Raw genomic sequence first — 13432 nt, 5'->3', positions numbered from 1 at the left:
TTTTCCTATTGGAACCAGTCTGTTGTTCCATGTCCAGTTCTAACTGTTGCTTCCTGACCTGCATACAGGTTTCTCAAGAGGCAGATAAGATGGTCTGGTATTCCCATCTCTTTCAGAATTTTCCACAGTTTATTGTGATCCACACAGTCAAAGGCTTTGGTGTTGTCAATAAAGCAGAAGTAGATGTTTTTCTGGAACTCTCTTGCTTTTTCTATGATCGAATGGATGTTGGCAATTTGATCTCTGGTTCCTCTGCCTTTTGAAAATCCAGCTTGAACATCTGGAAGTTCTTGGTTCACGTATTGCTGAAGCCTGGCTTGGAGAATTTTGAGCATTACTTTGCTAGTGTGTGAGATGAGTGCAATTGTGAGATTAGTGCAGTGAGTGCACTCAATGCAATTGAGTGCATTGCCTTTCTTTGGGACTGGAATGAAAACTGACCTTTTCCAGTCCTGTGGCTACTGGTCAGTTTTCCTTTCCCAATTATGATTAAACTATGCTTAAGAATTGTCATCAAGTTATTCTCAAACTAAAAACATTTAGGGAATGTATATATGACATGATACAATATTGATTATTCTAATAATAAGCTGAAAAACATATATACCTTTTATAAATAAAATCTAAATCATAGTTATTCACTATCCTCTTGATTTATAAATCCTTGGAGCTCCCAAACATGTGTCCTAATTTTTTGAGGTGGCCTGGAGAGTGCATTTGGCTTATCAGTGTTGATGGTGTGGAAAATCCTCAAAGGAGAGAACCACCTCCCCCTCTGGAAAGTTTACCAATAAATCAGAGAATGCTCAACCCTGTTATTGAGCCAGTTGACTGTGCTTATTGATTATTCCAGCTTCACAGGGAATTTTAGGTTTAGAAGACAATGTTAATAAAGTCTGTTTGGTTCCTTAGAAAAGAGGCATTTCACAAAAATGAAAGGAGTATACCTTTAACTATTTAAATTTTGGAGGGAATGTTAAAAGTTTACTCTACCCTGAGTACCTTTCACATAACAAGCTTGGTAGGGCCAGGTATGATGCTGTTTTCTAAGGTGAGAAAATTAAGCTCCCAGGTAGTCAAGTGACTTTTCAATGCCTACATGAAATTTGCCTCTGCCTGATTCAGCTGCTGTCACACCCCTTCCTGCCAAGTGATAAACTTTTCCCATAACTTCCTTAATTTTTCATTGCTGCCAAATTACTGCCAACTAGTGTCACTGTCTCCAGGTTTAGCCCATGTTGGCAATGTATTTTCTACATTGAAGCTGAAATGATCTTTTGAAAATGCAGATCGAATCCTATGACTCCTGTTTTTAAAATCCTTCACTGGCTTTCTGTTGTTCTTTGAGAGAGTAAATCTTTAACAGGGCTAAAAAAGGACTGAGAGGATCACCCCCTCAATCTCTCCAAACACGTCTCTACCCACATCTCCTCTCACACTCTTAGTTAGGCTGCACCATCTCCTGACCTTCTGTTTGCTCAGTCTGTAATGCTCTCCCTAATTCCTTCAGGTTTCAGTTTATTCTCTCATTTTTATTTGTAAAATATTTTAATGCCTTTTCATTTTCCACATACTAACATCATTATTACTCACCTCATATTTATGAAGAATTCATAGTACTGGTTAATGTTCTCATCTGAAATGTTAAGTGACTTAACACTCTGGCATACTGTAAATCTATCATTTCCTGGTAAAGAGCACTTTATTTGAATGTTCAAGTTACTATCAACAAGACTATCTTAATCTACAATATTTGACCTGTGCCATAAAATATTTGTTGTTAATACTATTAATTTTAAATTTCAATATAATTGGTTGTATGTCAACGTACATTTCTATTGTTACAGAATTTTTCAGTTTCTATTCTTTTGGAAAAGTTTCCTCTGAATGTCCATAGTTCTGTAGTGTGTGAACGAATCCAGCATGAAATGTGGCTGGATAAGAGACTGTAAGATAGAGTTTGAAACAGACATTATTTCACTCTCTATATACCTGGAACATAAGAATCCACATATTATCATATTAATCAGCAATGTACGTCATGTATAAATTAAAACACATTTATTTTTCCATCATACTGGTCCTCTAAAAAAGCAAGCTATATTAATAGATTTCTAAACTCAAGTTTTAATATAAGTTTTAGACATGATCATTCAGATTTAGCAGTGACAGTAACATAATAGCCTCATGTTCCTATACCATGCTGGAAGGCTCATTCCAATTACATTTAGTAATTACTCTTATCTTTTCTTGCTACTTTTGTCCTTAACATATTAAAAAAACTAGGCATCTTATTGGAAATGAAGAAACTTAGGTACTATTCAGAATCTGCATTTTGACAAAATCCCCAGCGAATCTAATATTAATTAATTTATTTTTGGGTAAATATGTGAGATTTAAAATTACCCTTAAATTGGTTCTGCTTGACTCTAAAGCTTCTGTTTCCAACCACAAGGCTGACGTGACTCCAGTCAGAGGTTACGTTTACTTCTTTGCTCTTCAGTACTGCGCTCAGTCACGTGTGACTCTGCGACCACATGGACTGTAGCCCGCTAGGCTCCTCTGTCCATAGGATTTTCCAGGCAAGAATAATGGAGTGGATTGCTATTTCCTATTCCAGGGGATCTTCCTGACCCAGGGACTGAACCACTGTGCTACCTGGGAAACCTCTTCAGTGCTGAGTTAGCTCTAAATTAACTGTATCTGTCAGAGTGTTACTGAAAGAGTGTGTAGTGGGGTCTGGCTGCTCACCTCTCAAAAGCCAATAAACAGGCCAGGCTGGCGATAAGGAAAGTTTGCTTTGTTTCAGATGCTGGCAGTTGCAGAGGGGGAGGGTGGTGGACATCTGTCCAAAGGCCCACTACCACCCCCTCCCCACAAGCAGGAGGTAAAAGTTTTTATCGACAGAGTTGGTGGGGGGAGCTACATGCCAAAACAGCACAGTCATCTCTAACAGTCACCTTCAGATTGATCATCAGTGGTCTGACCAGCATCATCTTGGTTGTTTTGGGTACAGTTCATCTTCAGTTCCAGGATCCATTTGCTCCCATTTCGTAGCATCCAGGTCTCGGAATTGCGGCAGCTCATGTCCTGGCTACAGTCTGGTCATCATGTAGTTAACTTCTCCCACTTGGGGTTTCAGCATCTGTAAGACAGATCACAGGATATGGCTAAGAATATTATTCATAGTCCTTGAGAAGGAATTAAAGGTCCTTGACTGTGTTTAATGACTACATTACTATTAGTTGGTCTCCTTTGATTGTGTTCTTTGTTTTTGTATTTCTCTCTTCTCTAATTAAACTTATTCTTTGACTGAAGCTTTCCACAAATGAAAGGCAGGCAGAAGACATGATTGGTGGTGGGGGGTGGGAGGCAAGGACCACAGGGTTCTGCTCTGTTTCAAGAGTCTCTTAGTATAAGTTGATCCTCAAAAAATGTGCTTAATAAGAAAGATGGTCCTTCCATGAATCATAGGTGAAAAATGCTGATGCTCCTCAGGAAACAATTCACACATCATTTCCCACTTCCCCCTGCACTAATGCTAAAATGATTGCTTAAATGCTGACAATATGTGAGAAGCTAATTTTAGTCTTTCCCTCTCCATTAGGAACTAGAAGTATGAAACCACGAATTGGTGATTTGAACAGCTGTCTTACCTTCTCTGCATCACTTTATCAATCACAGCATTGCTCTCTGTCCTGGGTTTTATGAGTTTATTTCTAATGGCCACATGTAAAGCCATTTTCCCCGTTCACAAACTAAGATGCCTGTAATCTGCAATTCTTCCTGTTTTGCCTTCCCAACCCCAACTGAGCGCTTGATCACCTATTTTCACGTCATTTCCTGCTCCAGGCATGGCTGTCTTGCCTGCCAGCAACCTGAGTGGTTCCCTATCATCTCCAAGATCAAGTAGCAAATTTATTCTTGGTTTATGTATGTAACCCACATGTCAGTTGTAGATCTATTACCCATCGACACCTAAAAAGTTCACCCCAAACCCCAGGAAGCCAAGCTCCTCTTGAAGATTTCTGTGTCTCTGAATCTTTCACATGAACACTCTTACTTCTCAGCTTGGGTTTTAGTGGATAGTCCTTCTGTAGCAACTCAGATATGTAATTCTGCTTGCTAAGTTCTACAAACACGTAAGGAAGCCCATAGAATTTGGCCTTAAAATTAGCTGACGCAAAGAGGACTTTTCAATTCCATTATATCACAAAGCCCTTTTGACCTAATTTTGCCTATCTGTCCAGTCTCATCTCACCACCACTCCATGTGCTGTTTCCCATATCAACACACCACGTCCTTCCTCATTCCCCTATTTTAAAAACGTGTTACTACGTCTTCTGAAAGCCCCTTTCCAGTCGCCCATAAAAAGATATATACATATATATATATGTACACACACAAATTTATGCTTCTTACAAATATAAAATAAAAGCATATCAAAGATTTTATTTAGCTCAGTTAATGAAGGAGCTAGTAAGATGCTACAACTAGTTCAAAGGAGAATCTGAAGAGTAGAAACATACCTAGATCATTAGGAATAGTTAACTAAATTTCCTTCAAAAATGTTAAACTGGCTTATTCCACATTGGCGGAAGAGAATCAATTGAATTTCCATCAGAAAAGAATCCACTGGTACCTCTCTGGACAAGAATCATTTGCATTGCTATAGTTGTCTACAAATCACAGAGTTGTAAATAGCTCAAAGATCACGAAAGACACAAAGAGCACCCAAACCAGACACCTTGGATGGGTGTGCTAGACACCACCTGGTTTTCACTGAAGACATCCTGCAGTCTTTTGGGTTCATTTCTAAGGCTTTCATAATTTTTCTTTATATTGTCTTTCTTTCTACCATCTTCTGCTCCTCTTTTTCCCCATTTGGTTGATCCATGTTGGCTCCCAGTGGTTAATTCGTTTCTTTCTAGACACTCCCCACCCATGTTTAATAGCCTATCAACAATTTTTTCAGAATCACTATAAGCTAAGCAGTGGTTTGCAAAATGATTCATTTTTTTCTCCTTTTGAACAAAATCAGGAAAATATTTTCCTGTGCTTAGGCTTCTGGTGCCTGTAATGTTTCATGCAGCTGGGCATGGAGACTTGAACTAACTTGAACTTGTTGTTCAGTCACTTAGTTGTGTCCGACTGTTTGTGACCCCATGGACTGCAACACTGCAGGCAACACTCTCCATCACCATCTCCTGGAGCCTGCTCAAACTCATGTCCATTGAGTCAGTGATGTCATCCAAACATCTCATCCTCTGTCATCCCCTTCTCCTTCTTTAACTACTTGTACAGTTTCTTAATATATATTCCCAGGTCTTAGACTTCAATTTTTCTTTGTGACTTTGGAAAGTTGAGTACAGTTTAAATAGTATTCTCTTTAACAAAGAAGGTAACAGCAAAAGAAACCTTGAGAAGTCCCATTTTATCTGTCATGTTACATTTATATGGATGCATATTCTCCAAATGGTTCTCCTCTGCCTTATATATTCATTTAATTGCTCTAAGAATAAAATTTTGGTTGAATTTTCCATAATTCTCAGAGTACTAAAGAAGTCATTCTCTGACATTTTGTTCACAGGTTGAAACAACTCTCTGGCATTTAACTTTTGTCATTTCTGTGTTTATGTCCTTCTAAATGTGAAATACTTGGAGAACCTTAGATGGTTTGGTTTATGTTCCTCTTCACTTTCTTCCTTACTGGGGTGCTGCAGTCCATGGGGTCACAAAGAGTTGGACACGACTGAGCGACTAAACTGACTGACTGAGTCCAAAGCATCCATCCCCACCCCATTTCCTTTTTTAATCCCGAGGAAATAAATTCCATGTGTGAAGACTAGCCATGTTTTTCTGCAAGTGGTCATACCTAGAAATACTGATTTAGCATGTGATACTAAACTGAATTTCAATACTGTTGAAATCACACTGAATCTTTGAGCCCCCTATAGGTCATGTCACACATCTTGATCTGTTTCATATTTGTTGATCTGTTCATGATCTTTACCAGCAATATAACCACATAGCAGATCACCTGATGGCTTTGTGTGTCATATTTGATGAAGATATTTGGTTGATCAAAGTTGATATTAGACTTCATTTTTTTTAGGATTCTTTCAAACAATTTGTTTGGGAGGAGAAAGAAATGGCAATCCACTCCAGTGTTTACTAGCAACCCACTCCAGTAAATCCCATGGACAGAGGAGCCTGGCAGGCTACCGTCCGTGAGGTTGCAAAAGGGTCTGACACAACTTAGTGACTTAGCGACTAAACAACAACTTTTTTTTTTTTTTAGGCTGCAGTTCTACCAATGAACTGAGGAAGTCAACTGGAAGAGGAAATATCAAAGGATCTTTTGAGAAGGCAATGAAGACAGCCCCTCAACTTAGCATAAAGCACCCATCTCCAAGGTCCCATGGTGGAAAGTAGTATTGACAGTTCATGTTTCCTGTAATATGAATCTACTCTAAATCATTCCCTTATAGCACCAAGTAAAGTAAATAAAGAAAAGTGAAAATTATCTATGTTTTAAGATACAAAATAATGTATTTATTATTTTTGCCAGTCTCACCCAACTAGATTTAGCTCCTTGGTAGCAGAATATTTCTGTTCTTCACTGTCGTATCTCCAGAACTTGGAGTTATTCATGCACCTGCTTGAACTTTGATTCCTGCAGCCTGGCCGCATGATAAAGTGAACTTTGAAGTTCTAAATGCTAGACTCAGCATGACAACAAAGCTTTTCCTGACCTGGCCTTGATCTGGTTTTCTACCCTTTCCTCCCGACCTTGCTTGGGCAGCAACACTTTCACATCTTTGTGCTCATTGCTTTGGTTTTAGGTCTGGTTTTGTTTTTTGGTCCTCAGGTAATTCTTTTCATTTCATGTTATTCAATTAAAAGCATATATCCACATGTATACGTATAACTGAATTACTTTGCTATATATGTGAAATTAATACAATGTTGTTAATCAACTATGCTCCAATATAAACTAAAAATTAAGAAAATATAAATATATAATTATACACAGTATGTTGTGCACATATATAATATATATAAAACTTTATCATTTATTAATTTTATTCAGATCTTTAAAATATTTGTGATAGGATGGTTTTGCGGTATTCTCCAAATCCAAAGTCCTATGTCCTTTTCCATCTCTCTCTATTTTAAACATTTCTGTGTAATTATGTTCCAAGAGAGATTTTTTTAAACCATCACACGATTGATTCTGTTTTGTTTTTATCTGATGTAAGTGCTTATTTTAATAAGAAAATTTAGGTGGTACTAATGGTAAAGAACCCACCTGCCAAAGCAGGAGACTTAAGAGACGCAGGTTTGATCCCTGGGTTGGGAAAATCCCCTGAAGGAGGGCATGGTAACCCTCTCCAGTACTCTTGCCTGGAAAATTGCATGGACAGAGGAGCCTGGTGGTCTACATACAGCCCATGGGGTTGCAAAGAGTTGGACACAACTGAAGCGATTATGCGTGTGCGCACATGCACACACACACAAACACATGCATTGTGATTACTGACATATTCTGGTGTATTTCTGCCACTTTTAATGTATATTTTAATCTACCATATTAATTCTTTACATCTTTTCTCTGTTTACATGGCATATTTTGATTTGATTATATTTTCTTTATGCCCATTCTTATTTCCCATCACTGGTCTGAAAGTTACAAATTTTCTAACAGAGTCTAAAATTTAGCAGTCTTGCTATTATAAGACAAAGATTTTGAAACATTTAAGTTTCCATTATTCATTCTGCTGTTATCAAGTATTTTACTGTCACCATATTTTTAACACTCCTCTAATTAATCTGTTATTGTCCTCACTATCTAGAAGTCAATATTTATTGGTGTCTACTACCATGATTTTACCAATTTCTCTTTCATTATTGCATCATGTAATCCACTTTTTTTTCTTCTAGTTCTTTTTTTTCCTAATTCTTAATTAGTTCTTTCAGCAAATGTTCATAAGTTTTAGCCTGTCTCTGTTAATGTCTTTACTATATCTTCCCTTTAAAATGGATTCAGATGGATATGAAAAAAATTCAAACATACAGAAAATTTGAAAGACTTGTACAGTGAACACTTACATACCAACCATACAGATTCTACTATCATTAACATTGTGATGTTTTTGTTTTATCATGTCTTTTTATCTTATTTTTTTGATGCATTTCAAAATAAGTTGTAGACATCCATATACTTTACTCCTAAATGATTAGCCTGAATATAACTAGCTAGGGTTCAATATGTAGAGTTTCTTTTTTGAAATAAACTATGCAGAATACATAAAACTCAAATGTATCATTTTTTGAGTTTTGACAGATCATATACATGCATAACCCACACTTTCATGAAGATATAGAATGTTCTTATTACTCCTGAACATTTCATCATGTCCCTCCCTAGGCAAGTTAAGGTGAAAAAGAAATCAGAATATTCTGATTTCTTTTTCACCTTAACTTGTGTGCTTGTTCTAGAACTCTGTATGAATGAAATAACATACGCTATACTCTTTAGTCTAAGGCTTTTTCACTCAATGTAATGTGTTGAGATTCATCTGTTTGCCTTTCTTTGTTTCATTTTGTTACTTTGCAGTATTCAGTCTTATTGGTACACCATGGTTTGTTTATTTATTCTGCTGGTGATGGACACATGCTGCTTTTAGTCTTTGACAGTTATGAATGAAGCTGATACAAACAAATCTTTTTTGAATGTATGTGGAATTTCTGGGGTATGGGATGGGTGAATAGTTATCAACAGTTTTTTAAGAAACTGCCAGGCTATTTCCAAAGTGTGTGTTTTTTTTTTTTTTTTTTTTTTATAATTTCAGACTCTCACAGCAATGTTTGAGAGTTCTGTTGGTCCCACATTCTCGTCAGTATTTTGTCCTGTCAGTCTTTTGAAGTTTAGCCATTGTGTTGGGAACCACTGGTGTATTGCATCATTTTTAACTCTCTTGTTAGATTGAGATCTCTCATGTCAATATCATCTTCACATTGTTGTAGCTGATCTATTTTTTTCCTATGATAATTTTTTTCCTTTAATAATTTAATTAAATCTTGTAATGGTATGACATAACAGCAAGGAATTATTGAGAACTGAGTCTTACTAACACAGACTTTAATTAATAAAACTAGAATTTAATATTCAGTGAAACACATTTTCTTTCCTAAAATTATCCCACTTTTTTATTTAACCAAACACAGCCAAGGCTAATTTGTTTTTAAAATCAGTTCAGTTCAGTTCAGTTCAGTCGCTCAGTCATGTCCGACTCCTTGCACACCATGAATTGCAGCACGCCAGGCCTCCCTGTCCATCACCAACTCCCGGAGTTTACTCAGACTCATGTCTAGTCAAGGCTATGGTTTTTCTAGTGGTCATGTATGGATGTGAGAGTTAGACTACAAAGGAAGCTGAGCGCTGAAGAATTGATGCTTTTGAACTGTGGTGTTAGAGAAGAGTCTTGAGAGTCCCTTGGACTGCAAGGAGATCCAACCAGTTCATCCTAAAAGAGATCAGTCCTGGGTGTTCATTGGAAGGACTGATAAAAGAAAGTGAAGTCGCTCGGTCGTGTCCGACTCTATGCGACCCCATGAACTGCAGCCTCCCAGGCTCCTCTGTTCATGGGATTTTCCAGGCAAGAGTACTGGAGTGGGTTGCCATTTCTTTCTCCAGGGGATCTTTCCGACTCAGGGATTGAACCCAGATCTCCTGCATTGCAGGCGGACGCTTTACCCTCTAAGCCACCAGGGAAGCCCTGAAGGACTGATACTGAAGCTGAAACTCCAATACTTTGGCCACCTCATGCGAAGAGTTGACTCATTGGAAAAGACCCTGATGCTGGGAGGGGTTGGGGACAGGAGGAGAAGGGGAGGACAGAGGATGAGATGGCTGGATGGCATCACCGACTCGATGAACATGAGCCTATGATAATTTTTAAGATTTCCTCTTTTCCTTTTCCGCTCTGGAGTTTCACTTCTATATGTCTAGGTTTGGATTTGTTTTCATTTATCCTGCCTTTTCAATCTGAGAATTTAATTGTGAGATATTTGATTTCTTTAATTCTGAAAAATTTATTCTCTTTGTCCCTTTGCATATTGCTTCTTCTCCATATATGTTTTTATTCCTTAGAGGATTCTTTTTAGACATATGTTTGAGCCTTTCACTCCATCCACTTATCATTTACATTCCCCATCTGTTTATTTCTCTAGGCTATGTTCTATGTAATTTCCTTTCCAGCTAATTGGGTCTAGACCACTGAATAATACACTGAGGGGATTTTTTGTTTCCATGAATATTTTAAATTTTGTTTAATTTTGATCAAAATCTGCCTGTTTTTTTGTCATAGTGTCTTATTTTCACCCTAAGGTTTACATTTCTTCCTTATTCTTTGAATATATAAAATACACATTTTAAAGTCTCAACTTGCTGCAACCTGCATTGTTTCTCAGTTGCTGTTTTCTCCAATTTTTTATTTGATTTCATTTATGGTGTAGAATTATTTTTGGTATGATTTGTAATTATGTCTGTATGCTTTCTATTGGGGGTAATTTTTATCAGTTGGACCTTAAGGTATATTGGTTGGTATATGTTTTTCCTGCAGCAGCGGTTTCTTACTGGTTTCTGATGGGGCTATGTGACATTTCTGTATAAACTTCTTAGCACAAGATTCCACACTTTGAGGGTAGCTGGGAGAATCCTGTCCCATTAATGTGGAAGACTGGGTGATCTGGGAGTTCCGATTTGTGAAGGTTTACTGTTTCCACCCATGTTCTGGACCAGCTGAGAGCTCAGGCTTGTAGGTTCTATTCTTCCAGGTTCCTGGGTCCAGCAGAGACTCAGCTCCAGTTTCCCCACCATGAATGGGGCCTCAGTCCTCAGACGGGTCACACAAATACCAAAACTGCACACCCTAAGGAGCATTTCTTTGGGGGTTACACTCCCCTGCTGCTCCCCATGTATTCCCACAACTGCAATGGATTCCTGCCTATTTTTGACTTCTTTTGATCTTGGCAGTATATTGAAGATAAGCTTAAAAACAATTTTTTTGGCATTTCTGTATGTTTAGGTTAGAAGGGCAATTCTTACTAGCTCAGTCTGCTATCTGGATTGTAACTTTCTAATTATTCTTTAAAGCTATTGTAATGTGGCTTTGTCCCCACTATTCCATTGAAAATATTTCCACTAAGGTCTCAAAAGACCAACGGATCATTCTGTCCCAGGGACATTCTCCAGTTTTTATAGCACACACCGAGTTCAACCCCTGGTTGGGGAAATAAGATCCCACATGTCACACGACACGGCCAAGAATAAATAAATAAAGTTGGGCTTCCCTGATGGCTTAGCAGTAAAGAAACTGCCTGCAACGCAGGAACCTCAGGAGACGCAGGTTCGATCCCTGGGTCAGGAAGATCCTGTGGAGAAGGCAATGGCAACCCAATATTCTTGCCTGGAGAATTCCACAGACGGAAGAGCCTGGCGGGCTATAGTCCACAGGGTTGCAAAGAGTCAGACACGACTGAAGTGACTTAGTACACACGTACATATGCAAAAAATGGTGTTCATTACTCTTCCCATTTAAAGACTTCTCTCATATGGCTTCTCCCAGTTCCCCCTGCTTTCTAGGTTGCTCCTTCTCACTCTCTTTTGAAGGCTATAAGCGAGTAATTTTTCAATCTCTGGCTCTGCCCAGATGTTTCTCTTGGGCTCTGCGCTTGTGCATCCAACTTCCTACTCTTGATGAATTCCCACTTCACTTCTGGCTTCTAGCTGCAGGGGCTATGGCAGATGAATATCTTCTAAAGGACTGTGATCTGTGGGACTCCAAAACCTTAGGGAAGAGACAAGTCTCAGTGAAGAGAAAGCAGGAAAGTCTTCAGTGAGGAGATCAAGCTGAAATGTAGTTTGTGGACTAAGACAGCAGGGTTTGGAGGACACAACTGAGAGAGGAAAATAGCTGAAAGGAGAGAAATCATAAAGAAGCTAAGTACTCACTGATTCCTGAGCTTCATGGGGGCAGGTGTCAATCACAACCCTCTTTTCATCCTTAGAACCTATTCCAGCATCTGGTGTATGCTAGACTCTGAGCGAATGTTTACATAATAAAATGAGACGGTTGTAAATGCTTTGCATTATTTTCCATGAGAGGGATGTGATAAAAGATCTTGTTCTCTTTTGATAGGAGGAAATGAGAAAGAAGGATAATAGCTTTGGGCATTTAGAAGGATATAACCCAGTTCTGCAAATGTTTAAAAATGCCTATTGGGTTAGCCACAGTTGAGCATAGCCCCTACATCAGTGTGACACCCTCCAGTCCATTAGATTTATTGGCTGTGATTCTTATGGAGGCAGATTTTCTTCTTTTTCCCAGCACTTGGTGGAGGTAGGTGTCCATAATACGGAATATGCCTGTGTATGTACTCAGTTGTGACCAACTCTTTGTGACCCATGGACTGTAGCCCACCAAGCTCCTCTGTCCATGGAATTTTCCAGGCAAGAATACTGGAGTGGGTTTACTCCTCCATTTACTCCTCCAGGGGATTTTCCTGACCCAGGGGTCAAATCCTCATCTCCTGTGTCTCCTGCATGGGCAGGAGGATTCTTTACCACTGAGCCACCTGGGAAGCCCCATAATACAGAACAGATCTTTCCAATGGATATGGCCTCCTCAACACATTTCCTGTACATCTATTAGAAAATACGTTTTGTGAACAGAAATTACATACAATAAATCAGTCACTGGGTCATAGAAGCTGAAATTTCCCATGCATGCTGCGTATCCCCCCTCTTTTAGATACTTCACTCAAGGTGGCCAGGGAGGTGAAGTCCCTTCTGGGTTCAGTTTCTCCTATTGATGCTTACTCTTTTCTGCAGAGGAAACACCCTTGTTTTCCCATTCTTCCTCTGAGAACTTCCAGGGCTCATGGGCAACTCTCCTATGTTTGAGAGGTTCTTGGCTTTTGAAATCTGTTTCCTATACTTCATGATCTTATTGAACGGAAAAAATGTAATTCTTGTCTTTGCATGATGCCATCTTCCCCTCCACCCCACCCCTGGTGTGTGGTACTGTCTTCCTCTTCATTTGCTAGATATTTTTTGTTGGGCTTTGAGATTTTTCTGTCCTCTCCCAAACTCTTTTCCCAGCCATTCTGTAGAGCTCTATCTCCATGCTCTCTCTGAAGTGTCTCCATCGCTGTGAACTACTTTTGTGAATTCACCAATTATACTATGGCTTAATTATATATATGAAAACAAAGATTGGTGAAGTTCATCTGTGTTTCAGCTCGCCATCTATTGTATGATACAGACAAACCACATGTTATAATCCAGGGGTAACCACAATACTGAGGGCATAGGAAAAGAAGACCACTGAGACACTGGTTAGAGACAGCGGTGTAAAATTTTAAA

The 13432-nt window shown here is 38.7% G+C and overlaps 1 long non-coding RNA gene across 3 annotated transcripts in view; it reads left to right on the top strand.

Moving 5' to 3' along the window:
• The window catches only part of LOC122452525, a 77512-nt gene extending 70559 nt beyond the window's left edge, over nucleotides 1-6953 (top strand). The window contains exon 5 of one of the 3 annotated variants that reach the window (XR_006272731.1): nucleotides 6302-6953. This is a non-coding gene — a long non-coding RNA (uncharacterized LOC122452525). The remainder of the gene's footprint in view (nucleotides 1-6301) is intronic. The other 2 variants (XR_006272730.1, XR_006272728.1) reach the window with 2 other exon arrangements.
• Nucleotides 6954-13432: the final 6479 nt, after the last annotated feature.

Source organism: Cervus canadensis, chromosome 13 (assembly GCF_019320065.1).
Source record: "Cervus canadensis isolate Bull #8, Minnesota chromosome 13, ASM1932006v1, whole genome shotgun sequence".
NCBI lineage: Eukaryota > Metazoa > Chordata > Mammalia > Artiodactyla > Cervidae > Cervus > Cervus canadensis.
This window is presented reverse-complemented; position numbering and strand designations above follow the sequence as displayed.